This window comes from Molossus molossus, unplaced genomic scaffold (genome assembly GCF_014108415.1).
Source record: "Molossus molossus isolate mMolMol1 unplaced genomic scaffold, mMolMol1.p scaffold_m16_p_17, whole genome shotgun sequence".
NCBI lineage: Eukaryota > Metazoa > Chordata > Mammalia > Chiroptera > Molossidae > Molossus > Molossus molossus.
In genome coordinates, this window is record NW_023425352.1 from 53,621,741 (window position 1) to 53,642,458 (window position 20,718).

General features: G+C 36.3%; 1 protein-coding gene across 9 annotated transcripts in view; it reads left to right on the forward strand.

Moving 5' to 3' along the window:
* MCU (mitochondrial calcium uniporter) overlaps positions 1-20,718 on the forward strand; it is a 275,222-nt gene that overhangs the window by 37,477 nt on the left and 217,027 nt on the right. The window contains exon 8 of one of the 9 annotated variants that reach the window (XR_004959985.1): positions 10,469-10,488. The exons of 7 other annotated variants lie outside the window; for them this stretch is intronic. The gene's annotated coding sequence lies outside the window, so the exon portion shown is untranslated. Of the gene's footprint in view, positions 1-3,280; positions 3,300-10,468; positions 10,489-20,718 lie in introns of those variants that run through there. One more of the 9 variants, XR_004959986.1, reaches the window with a different exon arrangement.

Consider the following 20,718-nt stretch of genomic DNA (forward strand, 5'->3'; position numbering starts at 1 on the left):
GACTTTGGAATGGGCACATGATCTAACTTCGCCCAATCAACAGAAAGAAAAGGACTATGCATAAGGGAGCCTTCTGTCTTCTACTTCATGAGTACAGAGAAGCTTGCAATCCATTTGCTACTGGTTGTCATCTTAGAAACCACAGTAAGAATCAGCCAACGAGGTTAAAGAGGGACACATCCTGGGCCACTGCTGGATTAACTAACCTGAAAACCTACTTCTACCTCAGGTCCTTCATTTATGGACAGTACATTTCCATAGTGTTTAAATAATTTAAGTTTGTTTTGCTCTATTTGTAACTCAGAGTACTGACTGGTGAGTGTAGAATAGTTGCTGGGAATTAATCTTAGTTTCTATTTTTAGAATCTGGATGAAAATCATAGACCTCTTTTTTCATCCAGGAAGTAGAATTGTGACTTAGTTACTTCAGGTCTCACATAAGAACACATTGCTTTATTTACTGTTCGTAGAGTGTGCCACTTTATGAATATGTGAATATTATAAAATCTCATATTAAGGGTCCTATTAGCCATCCAGTTTTTGTGTTTTGTTTTGTTTTTTCATTTATTGGGTTTGAAGTGTACTCTATCTCTAAACTTTCTTCTGCATATTTTCAGAGATTCTTTTGTTTTCTGAACTCAGGAAACAGCTATGATTTTCTTTTACGGATATGTTGGGTTGTATTTAATTACTTAAGAGTATTCAAAAGGAAAAATTATTTGTATGATTTTGTTTGTTTGTTTATTTATTTATATATTTCCTCATCCAAGGACATTTTTCCATTTTTTGTTCAGATAGAGTGGGAGGGAGAGAGAGGAAGAGAGAGAGAGAGAGAGAGAAACATCGACGTGAAAGGGACACATCTCGAGTGGCTGCCTCCCTCACGACCCAACCAGGGCCGGGGACAAACTGTAACCGAGGTACATGCCCTTAGCGGGAACCAAACCCGGATCTCTCTGGACCGCAGACTGACGCTCTAACTGCTGAGCCAAACCAGCCAGGGCTATTTATTTATTTTTTAAATGTGTTTTTATTAAATTTTGTGTTTAGAGTTAGAGGAAGGGAGAGAGAGATAGAAACATCAGTGTGAGAGAGAAATATTGACTGGTTGCCTCCTGCATACCCCCTACTGGGGACCAAGCTGCAACCTGGGCATGTGCCCTGACTGGGAATTGAGCTGGGACCTCTCAGTCCATGGGATGATGCTCAATCCACTGAGCCACACCAGCTGGGCTATATTATTCGTTTTAAATGGCAAAAAAATGAATAATTAAGGATGTATAGAGAACAAGCCTATGAGAAAATAAAAATTACTAAGTTTTCTGACTTAGCCTCTTTTATTCTAGATATTCTTATCAGTGAGCACCCATGGAATGGGTATTGGACTCTATGGCTGTCCTTAACTTTAGGGACAAAGGCTAGAGATCTCTCTCTTTTTTACTAACAGCTTTATTGAGATATAGTTTACATACCTTAACATTCATCCTTTTAGTCCTGGCCAGTTTGCTCAGTGGTTAGACCAATGAGCTGTGGGTTTGATTCCCGGTCAAGGGCATGTACCTCAGTTGCAGTTCGGTCCCCGGTCCTGGTCAGGGTCGTGTAGGGGGTAACCAGTCTGTGTGGCTCCATCATGTCGATGTCTCTCTGTCTCTCTCTCACTCTATCTTATGAGAAAAAACAAACAAAAAAGACATTCATCCCTTTAAAGCATACATTAAGTGGTCTTAAATATATTTACAGAGTTCTGCACTAATTCCAGAACATTTTTTATCACTGCAAAGAGAAACCTGTAACTCAAATAAATAAACAAACAAAATAGAAACAGACCCAAATAAGAGAAAAGGCTCATGGTTGCCAGAGGAGAGGTGTGTAGGGTATTGGGTGAAAAAGGTGAAGGAATTAAGAAGTACAAATTTGTAGTTACAAAATAGTCATGGGGATGTAAGGTACAGCATAGGGAATATAATCAATAATATTGTAATAACTATGTATGGTGCCAGGTGGGTACTGCAAATGTCAGGGGGAACACTTTGTAAAATATGTGATTGTGTAACCACTATGCTGTACAACTGAAACTAACACAAAATAATATTGCATGTAAACTTAATGAAAAATTTAAAAAAAGCAAAAAACAACAGCTTGTATCCATTAGCAACCACTGGCCATTGCCTCCTACACCAATCCTGGCAATCACAAATTGATTTTCTTATTTCTATGGATTTTCCTAATCTGAATATTTCACTAAATGGAGTCATGTAACACATGGCCTTTTGTGACTGGTTTCTTTCACTTAACAAAATGTTTTTAAGGATCATCCATGTTGTGCCATATTTCAGTACTTCATTCCTTTTTATTGCATAATTTAATTCATAATATTTCATTGTATGGATATACAAATGTTATTTATCCATTTAAACATTTGCTGGGTCTTTGGGTTGTTTCAATATGTTTTAATTTTTCTTGGGTATATACATACATAGGAGTAGAATTGGAGGGTCATAGGATAATTCTATGTTTAACTTTTGCGGAACTGCCAAACTGTTTTCCAAAGTGACTGAACCATTTTACAATTCCATCAGCAATGTATGAGGGTCCACTTTCCCCTACATCCCCACTAATGCTCATTGTCTTTATTATTATTATTATTATTATTTTTAGTTTAGTTTAGATTATAACCAAGAAGAAAAATTCTATTCTGGTATAACCACCCTATTTCTAGAAAAGAGAGAAGAAAGAAAGAAAATGATATGATATAAGATTTTTTGATCAAAAGACTCAATGATGCCCTGGCCAGTTTGGCTTAGTGGTTTGAGCATTGGCCCATGGACCAAAGGGTCGTAGGTTTGATTCTTGGTCAAGGGCATATACCTGGGTTGCAGGTTCGATCCCTGGCCCTGGCCAGGGCACGTGTGGGAGGCAACCAATTGATATGTCTCTCTCATATCAAAATGTTTCTCTCTCTCTTTCTGTCCTTTCTTCCTTTCCCCATCACTCCCTTCCTTCTACTCTCTTTAAAAAAATAAAAAAAAATCAATGGGAAAAATTTCCTCGGGTGAGGGTTAACAAAAAGGGGGTGGGGGAAGGGACACTCAATGAAATGAGAGGGGTGGTATTGTCTGTCTGTTTTATTTTAGCCATGCTAGTGAGTGTGAAGTGGTATTTCATTGAGGTTTTGGCATGCATTTCCCTAATGACTAATGATGTTGAACATACTTTCATGTACTTATTAGCCATTTTTTTTTTATCCTTACCCAAGGACATTTTTCCATTTTTTGTTTAGATAGAGTGGGAGAGAAAGGAAGAGAGAGAGAGAGAGAGAAACATCAACGTGAAAGGGACAGACATGCTACCCGCATGACCCAACCAGGGCCGGGGACAAACTGCAACCGAGGTACGCGTCCTTAGTGGGAACCGAACCCGGGTCTCTCTGGACCTCAGGCCGACGCTCTAACCCCTGAACCAAATCGGCCAGGGCTTATTAGCCATTTTTATATCTCCTTTGGAGAAATGCGTATTCAAATCCTAGCCCATTTTTAAATTGGCTTGTTTGTCTTTCTGCTGTTGAGTTGTAACCGTAGGGATGTTTTTTTAAAGCTTTTCTTTACTTTATTATGAATTTATTATCCATTCATTTTCAATCTGATAACTCAGAATTTTTTTCCTAAAGAAGGCAGTCATGTGTCCTTTTTAGTGTCTTTCGGCTTTTTAAAGTGCCAGTTATCAGTAAGTCATATTTTTTAAAAAATTGAAATAGAGATTGTTGATGTACAAAGATAGATAAATGGAAGAAATTATAAGCAAGTACCAACATAGATCAAATGTATTAGGATCTGGTGAAATGAATTAAATCCCTTTAATTCTTATGGGAATCTGATTGAGCAGGGAAGCCATTATTGCTGAATGTGTCGAACAAATGCTGTTGGTTTCTGACACACTGCTTAAGTATACTCCCTCACACAGAATATAAGAAACATATATACCTACTATTACAAAGTTTTGTACATAACATTTGATTATGTGTTTGTTTTACCCTCCCTCAAAAGGAGTTTGAGTATTGAAAGAATTTATAACTGGTTTAACTGGATCATGAGAATGCTTTACATAGCTATCATATGTACCATCTATTAGAGTAGCAAATGAAGGCTATTAAATATATTCTTAGCTTGATTAAATTGCAGGAGAGCATCCATGATAACAAAATTGGCCTTTAGATTTTTTTCTACATTTACTGGGTTTAATATGAGTGTAATCTTTCAGTAAGAGCATTTATATCTGATTAATGTTAAATGGGAAAAAATACACAAATAGAATATCTGTAAAGACTGCTGAAAGAAAGGTTGAAAGAATTGGAAAGAACACAGGTTGTGGTGTCAGACTGGGTTTCTAAATCTACCATTTTCTCCTTGGGTGACCTTGGACAAGCCACCTTTCTCTCTCTAAATGTAAGTCTTCTCATATATAAAGTGGGATGGATAAAATTTACCTTGTAAGGTTGTTGTAAAGATAAAATGAGACAATGTATGAAAGCTAGTGCTTAATAGGCATTCAGTCGATGGTACCTATTATATATTATGTTTCAAAATATTTATATTGGGAGCAGAATTTAGTCTTATTTAGCTAAATTGGAGCATCTATCAATCTTGATAAACCTTTCTGATCATTTAATTCCATAGAAGGTAGATAAAGCAAAGCTGGATCTACTTTCCTTTTTAATAATTAATTTTTTACTATAATGGTAAAATATGCTTGCTAAAGGAAATTTGGAAAATTATTTTGAAAGTTATATTTAAAAATTTTTTAAATTGATAGGGATCTGTGAACAGAGGCTTTAAGTTGGAATGTAGTCCAAGAAGGAAAAAATCTCTCAAGTTAATAGTAACAATGTTAATTGAAAATTATGAGTAAGAACTGGAGGAGGATTCTTTAAAGACAGATGCATATTGCAAAAGAAATTCATTGCTTTACTCAGACATTTACAAAATACCAATGGGGAGGATATACCATCAAGAGTGACTTTATTATCAGAACAGGCTCAAAATGAGATGAGGCTTCTAACGTTACTAAGACAACAAAAATATTTTTAAAACTGTGGCATAATAGGAATAGGTAAGAATGGGCTTGCTATTATACATAATGCTGTTATAACAGATGACAATGAAAGCATAATTTCTTACCTCTTATTTACATTTCTGATAAGAAACCTCTTTTGACTTGAAGGATGAAAAATGACACCAATAAAGGGTAGTATAAGTCTGAGAATAGTGAAGAGCCTATAAGGGAGCATAGAGTTAGCCCAGAAAAAACCCCCAGAACAAAACAAAACTCCATAGTACTCAGAATTCATATATGAGATTATCTGTGGTCTTTGAGAAATCTTACAAAATGGTAGAGGTACTAGTAATTGAAGATGATGGGTCTTCCGAAAAAGAAAAGAAAGTAGATTTGCAGACCAAAGAAAGACTAGTGACAGACAGGATTCTAGAATGGATGATTTAAAATGGATTTTAAATACTGTACATATTTATGAGGAGGAAATAATAGTTGCAGGATACCCTAATTTTGTTTGCAAATCAGGTTGTGAAACTAGTGGTTGAGTGAAATGCTATGTCCGTGCTGTTCAATATAGTAATCACTAGCCACAGGTGACTTGAAATGTGTGTAGTTTGAATTGAGATGAGCTGAAAGTGTAAAATATACATCAGTTGATTTACATGTTGAAATGATAATATTTTTGATATATTGTGTTAAAATGCATTCTTAAAATTAATTTTACCTGTGTTTTTTAAACTTTTATTAATGTGAGCTATAGACTATTTTAAATTATATACATAATTCACATATTGGAAATATATTGGTCAGCACTGTGCTTTAGAAATAGTAATAGTTACTAAGTTAACTTTGGAAAATGTATAAGTTAAGGTATTGGATATTCAGTCAAGGTTATAATAATATCCTTGTAAAAAATGAGGATTTTACATTCTTATTATTAAATGGACTTATAACTAAACATCCAAAGACTTCCAATAAAAAGAACGCATATGTCTAATGGTATGGTGTTCTAGTTGTGACTACTTTTTATTTTCCCAGTGCATATAGAAGTTATGTTTATACTATATTGTAGTCTACTAAGTGTGCCAATAGCATTATGTCTAAAATACAATATACATACCTTAATTTAAAATGTGTTTTGCATGCTGACTGGTATGGCTCAGTTGGTTGGAGCGTTGACCCGTACTCCAAAAGGTGGTGGATTTAATTCCTGATCAGGGTACATACCCAGGTTGTGGGTTTGATCCCTGGTCGTGGCGTGTTCGGGAGGCAACTGACCGATGTTTCTCTCCCTTCCTGTCTCCTTCCTTCCCTCCCTCCTACTTTCTCAACAAAAAAAGTAATAAATTAAAAAAAATTTTTTTTTGCTAAAAAATGCTAACATCTGAGCTCAGTGAGTCATAACTTTTTTTGCTGGCAGAGGATCTTGCCTCAATGATGAGGTGGTTGTGGAAGTTTCTTAAAATAAGAAAGTAGTGAAGTTTGCTGCATCAATTGACTCTTTCATGAATGATTTCTCTGTAGCATGTGATGTTGTTTGATAGCATTTACCCACAATAGGACTTCTTTTAAAATTGGAGGTAGTTCTTTTATACCCTGCTACTGCTTTATCAACTAAGTTTATGTAATATTCTATATTCTTTGTTTTCATTTTAATAGTCTTCACAGCATCTTTAGCAGGAGTAGATTCTATCTCAAGAAACCACTTTCTCTGCTTATCAGTACATAGCAACTCTTCACATGTTAAAGTTTTATCATGAGATTGCAGTAATTCAGTTACATCTTCAGGCTTCACTTCTAATTCTAGTTATCTTGCTATTTCCACCACATCTCCAGTTACTTCCTCCACTGAAGACTTGAGCCCCTCAAAGTCATTTATGCTTAGTGAAGTTGGAATCAACTTATTCCAAATTCCTGTTAGGATTACTGTTTTCATCTCTTCCCATGAATCATGAATAGTCTTAAAGGCATCTAGAATAGTGAATCTTTCCTAGAAGGTTTCCAGTTTACTTTGTCCAGATCCATCAGAAAAATCACTGTCTATGGCAGATGTAACCTTCCGAGATGTATTTCTTAAATAATAACACTCGAAAGTTGAAATCACTCCTTGATCCATGGACTGCAGAATGGATTTTGTCTTAGCAGGTATGAAAACAACATTAATCTCATACATCTCCATCAGAACTCTTCGGTGACCAGGTGCATTGTCAGAGCAGTAATATTTTGAAAGGAATATTTTAATCCCTAAGCAGTAGATCTCTTAAAATATTCAGTAAACTATGTTGTAAACAGATGTCCTGTCATCCAGGCTTTGTTGTTTTATTATAGAGCACAGGCAGAGTGGATTTAGCACAATTTTAAGGGCCCTAGGATTTTCATGATGGTAAATGAGCATTGGCTTCAACTTAAAATCACCAGCTGCATTAGCCCCTAACTAGAGAATCAGCCTGTCCTTTGAAGCTTTGAAGCCAGGCATTATTGACTTCTCTCCAGCTGTGAAAGTCCTGGATGGCATCTTCTTTCAATATGAGTCCATTTCTATTAGGTTCATACTTTTCTTCTGCATCTTCCTCACCTCTCTCAGCCTTTATAGAATTGAAGGGAATTAGAGCCTTGCTCTGGATTAGGCTTTGGGTTAAGGGAGTATTGTGGCTGGTTTGATCTTCTATCCAGACCACTAAAACTTTATCTCTATTAGCAACAGGCCATTGTGCTTTCTTATTATTCCTGTGGTCACTGGAGTAGCACTTTTAATTTCCTTCAATTATTTTTTCTTTGCATTCATAACTTGACTGTTGGCAGAAAAAGCCTAGCTTTCATTCTCTCTTGGCTTTCGACATATCTTCCTCATTAAGAGTAATCATTCCTAGTTTTTTATTTGAGAGATGTGCCACTCTTCCTGTCACTTGAACACTTAAAGGCCATTGTAAGGTTATTAATTGCCCTATTTTCAATATTGTTGTGTCTCAGGAAATAGGGAGCCCTGAGGAGAGGAACAGAGATGGGGGAATGGCTCGTTGGTGGAGCAATTGTAACACACATTTACCAATTAAGTTTGCTGTCTTGTATGGGCAAAATTCATAGTGCCCTAAAACAATTACAATAGTAACATCAAAGCACCAAAGATTACTGATCCTAGATCACCATAACAATGATAATAATAATGAAAAGTCTGAATTTTTGTGACAATTACCATAATGTGACACTGAGATCTGAAGTGAGCAACTGCTGTTGGAAAAATGGTGCTGGTAGACTTGCTCAACACAGGAGTTCCACAAATGTTCCATTTGTAGAAGTCACAATATCTGTGAAGCACAATTCAGAGAAGCACAGTAAAATGAGGTAAGCCTTATAGATTCACATGCAGTTGTAAGAAATATTGCAGAGAGATCTAGTGTGCCCTTCCCCATTTCCCCCAATGGTAATATTTTGCAAAAATGTAGTATAATATCTCAACCAGGATATTGACATTGATATAATCCACTGATCTTATTCCATTTTCTTGTGTGTGTGTGTTTAGTTCTGTGCAATTTTGTTACATGTATAGGCTTCTGTATCCACCCCAGAGTCAAAATACATCAGTATCATTACCACAAGGATCATTCCTTTTTTCCTTTTATAACCACAACCATCTTTTCCCTCCCTGCTCCCTAACCCTGTTAACCACTAATCTCTCAATTTCTATAGGTTTGTCATTTTAAGAATGTTATATAAATGGTCTCATACAGTGTGTCACCTTTTGAGATTGACTTTTTTTTCACTCAGCATATATCAGTAGTTCATTCCTTTTTTTCTTTATTGTGGTAAAATATACATAGCATAGTATTTTAACTGTTTGTAAGTGTACAATTCAGTAGCATTAAATATGTTCACAGTGTGGTGTATCCATCATCGCTAAAACTTTTCATCATTCCCCCAAACTCTGTACCAATTAAACAATCTCCTCATCTCCTAGTAACCTCTATTCTTCTTTCTGTCTCTATGAATTTGCCTCTTCTAGGTACCTCATGTAAATGTAATCACACAATATTTTTGTCCTTCTGTGTCTGGCTTATTTCACTAAGTGTAATGTTCTCAAGGTCCATTCATGTTGTGGCATATGTCAGAATTTTGGTCCTTTTTATAGCTGAGTAGTGTAGCATCCCACATTTTTATTAATATGTGGTTGAAATATTGGTGACTTGTTTTGCAATTCTATGTATGACCTGAAGCTGGCAATATGTTGTATAGTTAATGTGTTGTTTTTTCAAAATAGAGATTGAAAGTAGTTATTAGACTAAAGGATAGACTAAATTGATCAAGATGTATTGAATATTTATACATGTAAAATTTCACATGATTCCTAAAGTAAGTGTTACTGTAGATGGATGTTATGTGGTTTAACAGCAGGTAACATGAAAACTACCTGGGGGTTTCATTTGACAGAATGTTCAGTGTGAGTTCACTGTGTGATTTGGGCTCTGTTAATAGAAGCAAAGTGTCAAGAAGGAGGACTATGATTGTTCTCTAGAGTACTGTGTTCATTTCTAGGTACTTTATTTGATGTGTATACATTTTAAAACAGAGACATATTTAAGAGAGAAACCAGGGTGATCTGACAGGAAGGTATTAGAATAAAATCTGTTATAAGATGGACTGGAAGGCTTTGGTAGGTAGTTGGGTCCTTGTCAAGGGATTTGTTCAAGCAGAGGCTGGCTGAACACTTGGCAGGGACATTATAAAGAATAGTTTAGCCCTGGTCTGTTTGGATCAGCAGTTGGAGCGTCGGCCTGCGGTCCGGAGAGACCCCGGTTCGGTTCCCGCTGGGGGCATGTACCTCGGTTGCAGTTTGTCCCGCGGCCCTGGTTGGTCGTGCGGGTGGTGGCCACTCGAGTGTCCCTTTCACGTTGATGTTTCTCTCTCTCTCCCACTCTACCTGAACCAAAAATGGAAAAATGTCCTCCGGTGAGGATTAAAAAAAAAGAATAGTATCTGTAGTTGGGGTGTGGGGTTCGAGAAGATTCTCTATTATACATATTCTTTGTGGATCCTCAACCTTGAGGTTTTGTAATTATAGAATATTGTAGAATCCTGGGTTTTAAACTGTTAATAATGGTTGTCTCTGAGGGAGGGGATTACAGGGACTGGCACTTTCTATGTTATATATTACTGTATTTAATTTTAGTTTTTACAACTATGTATTACTCTATTTTTTAAAAAGCAAAAAAAAAAAATTATAAACAAATATTCTTGTTTTATAGATCAGTACAATTTAATACTTATAAAAATTTCCAAAATAACAGTAAATTAATACAAACATATTTAGTGTCTAAAACCCTTATGTGTCTTGAGAAGTGTGTGTATACATGAAAGTTGGATACATGAATTTTGTACATCTTTGGGAAGTGCTTTGCTTAATGTTTGCCTTTATTCCTTTCAGGAATAAAGGCAGTGGCAGTGACATAAAGGAAGTGGATGGTGGCAGTGACAGTTGGTTGGGCTTTGGCAGATCATTCTGCAAGCTAAGATTCCCCTCCAGTTCCAGGTTTGATAGTTATTAGTTAGCTAAATAGTAAGATTCTGACTTATTTCTGTGGTCCCCTCCCCCTTTGCTGCTGCCTAGTCCCCCAGTACTTAACAAGGCTGCTAGTTCAAAAAGGAAGTGAAAGTGGAAAAAAATTGTTGTGTTCTTTTAGGAAAATATTTCTTTCTAACCCAGACATCTTTTGTTTTCTCTCAAATGGTTCTATTTTATCCCCCAGATACCAAGGTTGGCCCTTTATGCGTGTTAAGAAAGAAAGATTATGACCAATGCTTGCCTCCAGATGTTTAGGAGAAGTGTTGCTAAGCTGCCATAGTAAATAGGCTGTAAACAAAACTCTGAGCCACACCTCCTTCCCCCATTACTATCTTAGTAAATTTCATCTTTGGATTCTAATGATTTAAATGCTGCAGTTCTCTTTCATACTTTAAAAATATGTAACATGTCAGTGAAGAGAGTTATTACTGTTTCTTTTGACACTTAACAGTGCCCTTTTGATGATTTTTAAGCCAGGCATTTAGCAATCTAAAGGGTGGACAATCTTGGACATTGTTTCTTCATGTCAACATGAAGCTGTTCGGTGTTTGAGACTGGCTTGCTGGAGAAGTGGTTATTAGCATTTGGTCAAAGAGCTTTCACAGGCTGGTTGCTTTCAATGTTTATAAAACGTTTCCACAAAAAGTTGTTTATAATTTGCTACAATGTTCACTATAATGCTCTCCAAAGGTTCTTAGTCTTCTTAGTGAAGCACATAGGGCATATGCCTTGTGGCTTAAACTCTGAATGGCCACACATATTTTTCTTGAAAATAACTCTTTTCTCCAAACTTCAGGAATTCTCAGTTGTTACCATAAAAATGATATAGTCCAAACTCTTCAGTCATAAATTCGTATTCTCGGAGATGCTATAAGGAGTAAACTCTGTGTCCTGGAGGTAAGGAAGCAAATAAAGAAGGGTGATTTCTAATGTACTATTGCAATAGCAGGAACTTTCTGTTAGAGTAGTATAGGACCAAAAATGGTAAAACAAATGAGCAGAAAACCTCAATTTAAGAAATATTTATCAACAATTTATTCTTCACCTTCTGTGTAAAAGGGCCACATTACTAGTCCTTGGCCCCAGACCTCAAATAGCACATAACCTAATTGTGAGAGATTTATAATGTAAAACCTAAAGGGAAGGGATGAGGGAAGCAATTCTATAAGAATTTTTTGGGAGGAAAATTGGCAGTGTTTCACCCTTTTCTATGTTTTAACTTTTTATCTGAATTTCAAGAGTAAACTGCCCTGGATATAGGCACCAGGTGCAGCAAGCTGTTGATTACATCCCTGCCAACTCCTTATCATTAAGTTGGCATGGGAGTATGGATGAGCAGTGGTATAGGTAGGGGTTGTCTGTAGGTTCAGTTGCTGCTTTAGTAGTCATTAGGACTTGCAGGCTTCTGGGAGTTCATGTAGCTGGAGAAATCCTGTAATATTTTATTTAAAAATTTTTTTTAGTTTTAAAGAAATCCTGTAATATTTTAAAAGAATGACAGAGAGAGAGAGTCTAGACTGAAACGGGGGATAGAGTTACAGTCTGCTATAAATAAAAACCAGTGGAAAAGCTTTCTAGCTCTGTTAATGGAATAAAACTCATAATTATAGTGATTAAAGAGAGTTTATTTGAGGAAGATAGAGAAGGAATTGGAGTAAATTTATATGAATAAATACCCTGGGACTCTAAAAAATTCCTCCCCTCTCTCCCTCCTTAGTTATATGTCCAACAAATAAAAAATAGCCTCATGGAGTAAGGAATAGAGCCAATTATGTATAGTAATAAAGTAATGTGTACCCTACGTGCCAGATTTAGCTTTTAGATTGAGCAAACGTTAGAAAAGACTTCACTTTTTTCTCTGGTTTGTGCTGTTTGTTTTAGATAAATGGGACAAAAAGACAAAACCTTTCTGGAAAGTTTATGCTAAGCGAGAAAATGTGGATTCTTGTCTTGAAAAAGGAAATGTTGAGTACTGATAGCCATGATGTTGACATCCTAGCCTCATATTTCAATAGTTAAAGATTATAAATTACAGAATATAAGAAAATGTTATATGAAACATTTCTTATCTGTAGAAATTCTGTATTTAGCCTAGTTTTTTAATTGAATTTATTGGGGTTACTTTGGTCAATAAAATTATATAGCTTTCAGATGTACAATTCTACAATACATCATCTGCACATTGCATTGGGCACTCACCATCCCAAATCTAGTCTTCTTCCATCACTATTTATCCCCAGTTTACTCTTCTACCTTCTCCCCACCCTTCCTCTGGTAATCACCATGCTGTTCTCTGTGTCGATTATGATGCTGATGATGATGATGATGATGATGATTTGCTTAATCCCTTCACCTATTTCACCCAGCCCCCTAGCCTTGTATTTGGTACAGTTTTTAAATCCTTTGCAGCCTGTTGTATGGAAAATAAAGCTTAAAATTCACGAGCTTTGGTATTGAAAGTCCTTCATGGTTTGAGCCCAGTCTATCTTCCAGGTTCTTTTTTCTCCTCCTTTTTGCAACCTAGGCTTTTGTTGTGCTAGTTTCCTGAAATATGCCTTATTGTTCTGTTTTTATTAAGAGCTTCTTTTTGTGTGGGATGTCCCTCCTGACCCTTTTTACTAGTCAAAATGCTATTCATTCTTTAAGGTCCCACCTATATTGTTTATTTGAAAAATAGTATTTTAAATACTCCTCTCATTAAATTTAGCTAGAGCCAAAGTATGTTTGGGTATGTATTAGAAGGCAAGTACCATGTGCACTTAGTATAAATATACTTAAGCTTAAATGTGTGCCACAGTGATGTGCTACACATTGTAGATGCACAGGAAATTGTAATTACTGAAGTAGGAACTATAAATTGGAGTATCTAGGTATAATTTATGTTAACATTTTTTGACTGCTAGTGACTAGTTGACTAGTTGCCAGAAAAGAAAAGGCTGGAATGACCAGTATACATTGCAAATATGAAGTTTATATTCACATTTGAGGTAGAACCTTTTAAAAAAAATGTATTGGAGTGATATTAGTAAATAAAAGTATATAGGTTTCAGGTATACAATTCTGAAATACGTCATCTGTATATTGTACTGTGCGAGGTAGACCCTTTTATACTCTTTAAAAATAACATTTTTGATTATGCTTAACAAAATTTGAATCTTGTTAAATTGTATTGCACCAAGTGGGATTTTTAAAAATCCTAAGTGTTGGGAATTGGACAGGTGATAAAGTCAGACTATATATATGCTTTTTTCTTTGAATTCTAACTGAAAGTATTAATTTCAAGTTTCTGTGTTTACATCATAGAGAAAAATTTTCCATTTTAAAGAAAGACTAACTAGTGAAGAAAATTAGGATTTTTATTGTTACTCTGCTTTGATCCTGTCAATGTTTTTCTGCCTTGCTGTGTGTTATTATTATTATTTTTTTTTAAAGTGTATCAATGGAGACCTCTTTTATTAAATCTGTTCTCAGTCAACAACCAGCTAGTCAATAATTACTCGCTGGGACGTTATATGGGCAAAACATTTCACTATACTTTGTTTTTTAAAATTAATTAACTTATTACTGTTACAGATGTTTCTCCTTTTCCCCCCACTGAATCCCCGCTCCTCCACCCTCCCCGCCCTGTCCCCAGCTTTGTTGTCCATGTCCATTGTTCATGAATACATGTATTTAAGTTCTGTGGTTTATCAGTCTGTACCCCACTTTCACATCTCTGGGACTTCCCCATTCCTCAGACTGTTATGTTCATTATGTTCCACAAATAAGTGAGATCATATGATACTTGTCTTTGTCTGTTTGGCTCATTTTGCTTAGGATAATACTTTCCAGGTCCCTCCATGTCGTCTCAAAAGATAAGAGATCTTTCTTTCTTACAGCTGCATAGTACTCCATTGAGTATATGTAGCACAGCTTTTTTATCCATTCGTCTACTGATGGACATTTGGGCTGTTTCCAGATCTTAGCTATTGTAAAAAGTGCTGCTACAAACATGGGGGTACATATATTCTCTGTTTGGTGTTTCACGCTTCTTAGGGTATATTCCTAGAAGTAGGATCACTGGGTCAAATGGAAGTTCAATTTTTAATTTTTTGAGGTAACACCATATTGTTTTCCATAGTGGCTGCACCAGTCTGCATTCCCACCAGCAGTGTACTAGAGTCCCCTTTTCCCCACACCTTCGCCAAACTTGTTTGATGATTTGTTGATGGCGGCCATTCTGACAGGTTTGAGGTGATACCTCATTGTTGTTTTAATTTGCATCTCTCTGATGATTAGTGATGTTGAGCATTTCTTCATATGTCTCTTGCCCATGTGTATGTCCTGTTTGGAGAGGTGTCTATTCAGCTCTTCTGCCCATTTTTTAATTGTGTTCTTTGTCTTCCTTTTGTTGAGTTGTATGACCACTTTATATATTTTGGAAATTAACCCCTTATCTGATGTATCGTTGGCAATTATGCTCTCCCATAGAGTGGGTTGCCTTTCTATTTCGGTGGTTGTTTCTTTTGCTGTGCAGAAGCTTTTGAGTTTGATGTAGTCCCATGTGTTCATTTTCTCCTCTGTTTCTGTTGCCTTAGGTGATGTATCAGTGAAAATTCTGCTGCGTATGACGTCTGAAATTTTGTTGCCAACATTTTCTTCTAGGATTTTTATGGCTTCATGAGTCACATTTAAGTCTTTTATCCATTTTGAGTTTATTCTTGTGTATGGTGTAAGTCGATGGTCTAGTTTCATTTTTTTGCATGTAGCTGTCCAATTTTCCCAACACCATTTATTAAAGAGGCTGTCTTTACTCCAGTGTATGCTCTTGCCACCTTTGTCAAATATTAATTGAGCATAATGTTTTGGGTCCATTTCTGGGTTCTCCATTCTGTTCCATTGATCTATCTGCCTGTTATTGTGCCAGTACCAGGCTGTTTTGATTACAGTGGCTTTGTAGTATAATCTGAAATCTGGTAATGTGATCCGTCCAACTTTGTTCTTCTTTTTCAAGATTGCTATGGCTATTTGGGGTCTTTTTTGGTTCCATATGAACTTTTGAAGTATTTGTTCTAGTTCTGTGAAGTATGTCATTGGTATTTTGATAGGGATTGCATTTGTGTGTTGATTATTAATAGTTCTTTTGGTTACTGTTTGAAGGCCAGTTATAAAAGAGTGTTCTCATTATAATGTTTTTCCTTGTAGTGTGACTCTTTTACATTTCTTCAAAATAGGAAGCCCCATGGTTCATGTCTGATTATAATAGTGAAATGACAGAATATCCTATTAGGAATGGCTTTCCCAAAACAAAACTTCTTACTTATTAGTTTTGTTGGGATTTTTTGAAAAACCAAGCTTCAGGATTGTGATTCTCAGTTCTGCACTTCTCTTTGATTTCTGACTCTTATTCCTATTTACATTTGACTTGCTATTTGTTTTGTTGATGTATAACTTTGAATCCAGCAAAGTCATTAAAGCTAGTGTAGTACAAGGGTGGATTTAAACTAACAGGTACCATGAGTCATTTGCTTCTTTGCTGGGGCAACCAGTGTGCTGCTCTTAGGTGTGGTTGTATCTTTTAATGAACTATCTTTCAGGACAGATCCTAATCCATTGTGGCATTGCAGACACAAGAGCATAACAGAGGAGGATTTCTAGATCTCATAGGCAAATATTTATTATTGGATGACTAAAAAGATTCTAGCTGTGTTTGGCATAATGTAGGCTGTTCCAGGATATTTCAGTAGTTTTAGTAAAATATTAATGCATTTATTCATATAGTTAACTATAAACACAATTAATCTTTCCTTCTCAGATACAACAGTTAATGAATTTAATAATTGAGCTCTTGAGAGAGCATTAATTGACCATGACTAAATATTGGTGTCAATATTTATGTCAAAAATATGCCCCTGTGATTTATAGACATTGGTGGAAAAGGATAAATATATAGAAACAGTCTTCATTTGAAAGTGGAATGTATTTTCATACCCGGTGGAATTGAAGGCATCTGTTCTATAAGAAGAGTGTCCATGTTTCCTGTGGTCAGTGATCACCACTGTTGACATTTCTTATGCCATGCTTTCAAGTTGATTGTTGCTTGTGGATTATTTGTATATAAATCTTCTATTTGATTAGTCTTGTTTCTGTTTTTTCTGTGTACTCTGTCCATCTTTATCATTATAGGTTTTTCTTCAGGCTTACAATTTTATTTTATTTATACTCTGTTGCATTGCCATTTCCCCTGAGGTTCTCAGCATTTTTATGTACATTTCAGCCATTTTTCTAGACTACTAGGCTTTTGATTAAGTAAATAATGCTCAGAAATAAATGTGATTCTGATAGTCAGAACTACTGGTCACCACTGGTCAGTATTTTTGTTTATAACTTAATAGCCATGTTTTTTATGTGTTCATTGAGTGCCTGCCTGTTCATGAGCCAGAGTGACTGTGTGAAAATTATCCCTAGTAGGGTTCATGTAGGAAACAATGGAAGATAAGTCAGACATATGTCTTGTCCAACAACTTTCACACACACAGGTATGCCTACTAATGAAGAATACCTTTAAAAGAATCTGTTTCCCATGAGCAGGACCTGGACAATCAATAAATTGCAGGTGTTGATTTTATTCATGTAAGAGATAGAAAGCACCAGAGTTCCTGAGTTAGGAAAGATCTTTCTCCTGAAGATGTAGTTAGAATGGTCAGTTATACTTGGGGCAACTCCAGTTGATTTTTAAGGAGTGCAAAGCTGTAAATACTACTAAGAATTTTAGAAGGTAGGAAGTCAGGGAAATTAGGGAAACAAGTATCTTATATTTGGTTTTGGTATTAAATGGATGTGTGAGTGTAGGAGTGTGAGTGGGAGAGCGAGAATCACTTGATCACCACATTGTGTTTGTGGCATTGCCTGGTGATTAGCATCTATAGAAAGGTTTCTAGAACCCCTTTAATGTAAGTACTTTATGAGGGGGAGACCGTCATCTTTAATTCACTTTTTTTATTAGTTCAACAAATATTTATACTTAGTACCTACTGTGGATCAGCACTGTTCTAATCATTGGAAACATTTTTTTCTGTACTTGTTCATTTAAGGTACTATTTAAGTCATATTTCTACTTCTAGAAACTTGCAATGTAAGCTTATGATGTAAATTAGTATATTATAAACTTAGAAGCAAATGAATGAAACTGACAAGTAAAATTCATTTTGTATTAGCACCTATAGGGACAGATGCTCTGACAAGTAAAAATTCATTTTGTTTTAGCACCTAGAGGGACAGAGGCTCTTATTGGAAAGTAGCTATGAAGAAATCATGACCTTCCTTTCTCTCTTCTCTTCTCTTCTCTTCTCTTCTCTTCTCTTCTCTTCTCTTCTCTTCTCTTCTCTTCTCTTCTCTTCTCTTCTCTTCTCTTCTCTTCTCTCTCTCTGCCTTTTCGTAAGTATTTTTTTCTTATTAATCTTATACAGAGAGGAGGGAGAGGGAGAGACAGACATCAATGAGAGAGAACATCAATTGGCTGCCTCCTGCATGCCCCCCCCCCCCCCCGGAGATTGGGCCCACAACTTGGGCATGTGCCTTGACTGGGAACCGAACTGGTGACCTCCTGGTGCAGGGTCGACGCTGATCCACTGAGCCACACCGGCTTTTTTTTTTTTTTTTAATTGCTACATTTTCATTTTATTTTTCTATTTTTTATTTTTTTTGCAATTTTTATTAATTTTATTTATTTTTTATTAATTTATTTTTGTTACAGATGTCCGTCCCCTCCCCCCCCCACCCCACCCCCCAGGTGTTGTTGTCTATGTCCATTGTTTACACATACATGCACATAAGTTCTTTGGTTTATCTCCTCCTTCTCCTCTGCCTGTGAAAGTTGTTGGATAAGACATATGTCTGACTTATCTTCCATTGTTTCCTTCATGAACCCTACTAGGGATTTGGTATATGCATGATAGAATTTGAGACCAACTAATTGAACTTTAAAATAACCTTTGTTCTATGTAATAGCGTTACTTCCACTTGAAGTTCTCTTGGTGCCTGATGGCAGCTGATTCTGAGAAGCTGAACAAGGTACTGTTCGGCAGTATAATTACACTCTGCAGCTCTTTCTAATAATACAGCCATTTGTTTTTGCAGGTTATGCTATAGCTCATCATTTTCACTTCTCCCCCTTGACAGTTTTTTGTGTATATATATATATATATTTTTTTTTTTATCCTCACCCGAGGACATTTTTTTCATTTTTTGTTCAGATAGAGCGGGAGGGAGAGAGAGGAAGAGAGAGAGAGAGAGAGAGAGAGAGAGAGAGAGAGAGAGAGAAACATCGATGTGAAGGGACACATCGAGTGGCCGGGGACAAACTGCAACCGAGGTACGTGCCCTTAGCGGGAACCGAACCCGGGTCTCTCTGTACCGCAGGCCGACGTTCCAACCGCTGAGCCAAACCGGCCAGGGCTAGATATATATTTTAATCCTCACCCAAGGATATGTTTTATTGATTTTTAGATAAAAGAGGAAGTGAGAGAGAGAGAGAGAAATATCAATGTAAGAGAATCATCGATCTGTTGCCTCCTGTACACCCTCTGACTGAGGATTGAACCTGCAACCTTTTGATGTATAAGGCAATATTCTAGGCAACTGAGCCACCCAGCCTGGGCTTGGTTTTTTTTGTTAATCTTCACCTGAGGATACTTTTCCATTGATTTTTTAGAGCGAGTGGGAGGGAGGGAAAGAGAGAGAGAGAAACATTGATATGATAGAGACACATTGATTGGTTGCCTCCCGTATGACCCTGACCAGGGCCGGGGATCGAGCCTGCAACCCAGGTATGTGACCTTGTCGGGACCCAAACCCATGACCCTTTGGTCTTCAGCTGAAGCTCTAACTGTTGAGCCAGAAGGGTCAGGGCCAGGGCTTGCTTTTTAATTTGAAAATTATTTTAACCCAATCCCTTTTTAACCCACATTTAATATAGGAAGTCTTTTCTATATATTCTATAATTTTATTTTATATATCATGTAATACCTGTATAATTAATTTTTTTACTTTGTTTTTCCTATCTTAGATCCAAAGCAGGTGTTTTATAAAAAAGAATTTTGGCCCTGGCAGTGTGGCTCAGTTGGTTGCACTGAGGCTCAGTTGGTTGCACTGAAAGGTTGCCCATTTGATTCCTGGTCAGGGCATATGCCTGGGTTGCTGTCTTGATCCCCAGTGGAGGGCATGCAGGAGGCAGCCAGTTGATGTTGCACTCTCACATCAGTGTTTCCCTTTCCCTTCCTCTCTCTCTAAAAATCAATAAATATATTTTTTTAAAAAAGAGTTTTGGATGATCAATGTTAGTAGTAACATGATGTTCCTACTTAGTGACAGACTGACTGCAGACTTGATTGATCAGTGGACTGACTTTATTTTGCCAACTAGTTTCTTAAATGCAGAGTTTGGTGAGGAAGATAAAATGCTAGAATTTTTGGCTGACTGGTCATAGCTTTGGGGCAGAACATAAAACAGCAAGGCTGGTGGCAAATTCAAAGTCATAGACCCACTTTCCTTTCTTTAAAACAACTTGTTCACACCATATTTCTTTCTGCCAGACTTGTTTCTGAGTTTTGTTGGAGTATTGCAGGAATGTTCTGATAGACCTTGGGGTCAGCAGATAGTCCCCATGTCACTGATTGAGATTTCATATTTTCTTTTAATCTTTGGGTGTTAGTGGAAGATGAGTTTTCTCCCTTTAAAGTGATCTGCCCCTCTTCTTTTGGATTTATTTAACAAGGTCTGCAAATAAGTATTTTATATTACTATTATAAAATTGCTTATGTGGCTTGTCTATATGAGTTACAAAAACCTATATGAGTTTAAAAACTTTATAAAATTGATAGGCTTTTGAACAACTTAGATAAAAACAGTTTAATTCAATTTTTTTAAGCAAGCAAGTTTATTTCTAAAGGTTCAAATTCTATATTTACATCAAGTTATACTTAGTATTTCTCCCAATGGAATAAATACTATTTAATATTTTATATGTAAACAACTACCACCAGGATTCAGCAAAAACAGATATTTTGTAAAACAGAGTATCCTCGAAGTACAACTTTTTCAGTGATAGCCTTTTTACTTAAAGTTTTTTACTG